The sequence below is a fragment of the Otolemur garnettii genome, unplaced genomic scaffold (assembly GCF_000181295.1).
Source record: "Otolemur garnettii isolate 467f Iridium unplaced genomic scaffold, OtoGar3 scaffold00138, whole genome shotgun sequence".
Classification (NCBI taxonomy): Eukaryota; Metazoa; Chordata; class Mammalia; order Primates; family Galagidae; genus Otolemur; species Otolemur garnettii.
Window position 1 is genome coordinate 3,759,923 of NW_003852533.1, and position 4,258 is coordinate 3,764,180.

A 4,258-nucleotide genomic window follows, 5' to 3' on the forward strand; every position below is an offset into this window, starting at 1 on the left:
CATGTGTTTCTCTCCTGAGGCCCATTTTAAACAGTGTTTTTCATCTTCCGCAAACTGTCATCTGGAACAGGACCTCTCCTCCTTCACAGGGGCCCTGCTTATCCCTGACTGCAGAACTTCCTCTCTTCTCACCAGATTGCCGGGTGTCGCTTGGACAGCAACTGGGAAGACGAATTTAAGTGGTGAATTACAAAACTCTGATCGTAAGCCTCAGGCAATTCACGGCCCATCCTCCAGTGCATGAGTATGAATGTGTGTGTGAGTGTGTTAGGTGGGGAGTGGGAAAGAGCAGAGAAAGAAAAGAAAAAGAAAACTTTGGGATAAGAGCTCAACAACAGAAAAACAAAGAGGATATCTTGATGGTACAAATATATTCTTTCTCTGACAGCTCTTGGGTTTTAGGGCAGTTCACCTAGTTGGAGCTAGGAGATTCTGAACTATAATGATTAATCCCATGAGCATGGGTTCATTTTTATAGCAACAGATATTCACGTGTGTGCCTATTTACTTACAAGCATGTACTGTGTGCGCGGACTGTGATGAGCAAGAGTGTAAGATGCGTGTTTCCCACCCTCAAGGCCCTGGAGGGACTGCTGTGGCCATGAGGCAGGTGGAAAAAACAGAGAACTGGAAGGACCCCCTTTGTTGGGGGGAGTGGGGCTGCCATGGTCCCATCAGGGAAAAAGTACATAAGGCTTTGAAAATGAGCTGGGCTTCCAAGAGCAAGAATTCAGCATTTGCTGGTTGAGATGTAAGCATGCACAGAGAAAAGTGAAGGGATTGAAGCAGGAGGAGGAACCAGGCAGGGGTCCTTCCAAGAGCTCCTGGGACACGGAGCAGAGAGCAGCTCCGGTCACAGCTGGGCTGGAGGTGGAGGTGGGACGAACAGCAAGAAAGCCAGGTTTTGAGGGACAAAATCATAAACAGAAAATCACGCTTAAACAGAAATCACAACACATCACAAATATTAAAAAGCTAACAAATACCCTACACATCACAAAATCCAGAAAAATACAGTAGTTGTGCTAATTAACTGCCCGCATACCTTCTTCATTATTTTGGTAATTTACTTTTCTGGCTGCATGTTTTTTGATCACTCCTTTTGTATGAAAATGACTTTGTATTATCTCTGTAGAGTGAACAGAAAAATAATTCATTCTTTGTTCCGATGTGAATGATTAAAGTTTGGTTTTATAAAATGTGGGGCAGTTCTGGCTAGGTTGGAACCAGGCCATCTGTGTAACCTGCGGACTGGAAGGATATTCCACAGACCGGCTCTGGCAGGGCCTGCCCAGCCTGTTTCTTCTCTGCAGCTGGTACGCTCCTGGCACCTGCCTAGCTTGGGCAGGGAACCCTCCTGTGGTGGGACTTGTGGCTGTGCCCCTTGTGTCTGCACAGCAGGTGGTGGGGACACGGCCATTCCAACACTGGGGTGGAGGAGACAGCACTCCATGGAGCTGCCAGTGACTCACAGAGCAGTGCTCTAGCAGGCACAGACTGGACTCAGTTTTCCCTGAGCTAGATGCTAAAAATGCCCATGACCGCCCTGCCAGTGTCTATGTGAAAGGTTGGACAGCAGAGTGGAAGTTGTGTTAAGGCATGGAGTCATCGGGCTTAGTTGATTGGGGTGAGCTATCATCCTTTCCCAAATCTTGTTATCCACATGGCCACATGGCCACATTGCATGCTCCTCTCAGAGCCTTGAGAAACCTCTGCACAAGGAAAGGGTCTTGGAACTGTCAGAGTCCAGAGTGGCCTCAGAATTCAAGAAACCTCAGAATGAGGGAAGAGGAGCTCAGAATTACAACAACAGCAACAAACAGTAACCAGACATGTTGGAATCTGGAGAACAGGCTTGTTACCTAAAGGGGAAGACACATGGGTAAGACTTTGGAAAAGGGCCACAGGGTTTCTATCAGTGCCAGGGGTGACCAGGAGGCTGCACTTGCAACTGACTCCGGCATGCACATTGTCCCAGGGAACCTGACTTAGTTATATATTGCTGCATAACAAATTACTATAAAACTTAAAGGCTTCAAGCAACAATAAACATGTATTACCACAGTTTCCAAGGGTTAGGCTTTGGGGAGTGGCTTAGCTGGGTGGTTCAGGCTCACTCTGGCCTGGAGGTCAGTGCTGGCTGTCGGCAGGAGGCCTCAGCTCTTCACCCAAGGGCCTCTCCACAGGGCTGTGTGGCGTCCCTAAGACCCTGCACGCTTCACCACATGGACCCTCCACAGGGCTGTCCACATGTCCCTGAGACATGTTCCACAAGGGCGAAGCCTCCAAGGAGACAGTTGAAAGCCTCAATCCTTTTATGGCCTGATCTCAGAAATTCACACTGTAATTTCTAAAAACTCCTCTTTGTTTCGTGAGTCAGGTCTATTCTCTGTGGGAGGGGCAGGGGCAGCACCAAGGATGACCCTAGGAGGGGGGTCTGGGAGGCTATCTTAGAGGGGGCCCTGGACTTCCCTGGACCCTCTGCACTGTGAGGTAGATCTGGTCTGCACAGCACCAGGCAAAAATTTAGAAATATTGTTTTAGTAAAAGTGTGCCTGAGTTCCTAGGAGTTTGTGTGTGTGTGGCTGGGGTTTGTAGGGGTAGAGGGAGGGCTCCCTGGACACAAAGTCATGTAAAGGGTGGTTTGATCTCAGAAATTCACCCACGGATATAGAAAAGGAAAGTGAATCCTTAAGGCTACCTTACCAGGCAGGCTCTGAGGTAGGAGAACCTTGACTCTTTCTGATACTGATGAGAATTTAAATGCTAGTGCATATACCCCTGTTCTAGGCACTGGCCTTAGTTTTCTGCACACACTGTCTCGTGTAATATTTACCACAGCTAGAAAACCCAAGGCACCAAACGTTCCAGCAAATTGCTGTGGTCACACAGCCGGTCCAGGCAGAGTGGTCGTTTGCACCCAAGTCCCCAAGTCTGCCTGGGGTCCGTACCCTCTCCCCACTCCCACATTGCCCCTCCCCCAACCTCCCTTCTGTTAAGCCCATTAAGCTGCCTCCCTTCTCCCACCCTCTGCTCTCGCTCCCTACCCCACCCCCACTCTCCGTGTCTTCTGCCCAAGGTGGAATCTTTTGTTTGGGACTATTGCAAGGGGCCCTGCTGTATCAGAACTCCCAAACACCTGATGAGTTACTCAACTTGCATGAGAACACAACAAAAATGCGATTTCAAAATTGGCTCTAAACATTTCAGACACACCATACTGACATTCTATGAACGTTTACCCCTAGGCCGTGTGCAGTGGCTCACACCTGTAATCCCAGCACTCTGGGAGGCTGAGGTGAGATTGCTTGAGCTCACAGGTTTGAGACCAGCTGAGGCAAAGGGAGACCTCATCTCTAAAAATAGCCAGGCGTTGTGGCGGGCGCCTATAGTCCCAGCTACTCAGGGGGCTGAGGCAAGAGAATCACTTAAGCCCAAGAGTTGAAGGTTGCTTGAGCTATGGGGCTATGGCACCAAGAGTGACAAAGTGAAACTCTGTCTCAATAAAAAAAAAGTTTGCACCTAAATTTCCAAAGCCACATGTGGAAGGAGGACGTTTACTGAGTCGAGGCCCTTCCACACCAAGTACTGTGGTGCCTGATGCCAACGCCAACGGGGCACTGCCTGTGTGCTAAGAGCTCCACCCCTGGGCCTGTTCTCATCCTCACAGCAGTCTCACAAGGCAGATGTGCTACTATTATCTCTGTTTTTATGCAATTAAACAGAGTGAGTGGTAGTTCTGGAATTTAGAGAAAGTCTGGCTCCAGAGTCCACGCTCTTATATAATTTGCTAATTTTGGCTTTTGTCTTTCTGACCCGCTCTTGCCTTGGTGGTGCTCTCTCAGTGGGGTCTAAGATGGGACCCCCACATGTGTCAGCATTCATCAGTAAGGGTAGGAGCCACCTGTCCTGGGAAGGCACCTTGCTAAGTTCTCAACATTAGTTGGTTGAAAGAAACACACATGCTTCCCACCTTCTCTGAGTTTGCATCCCCCGGGAGCAACAGACCTTACACAAGGTAATACGTACATTTTGTTTAAAATCAGTGAGTCAGTCAATCAGGAGCTGGCTTCTTACACTGGTCCTAAATGTTATGGAGGAGACAAACAGGCCTGTGGTGTCTCCGGGGGACCTACTCAGACGTGGAGGCCAGTGAAGGCCACCTCTGACTTGTAAGCTGATACCAAAAGGACAAAAAGTCTTAAAATGACATAAGGGAAGGAGCACTTCAAGGGAACATGGAAGGTGCAAGACACTT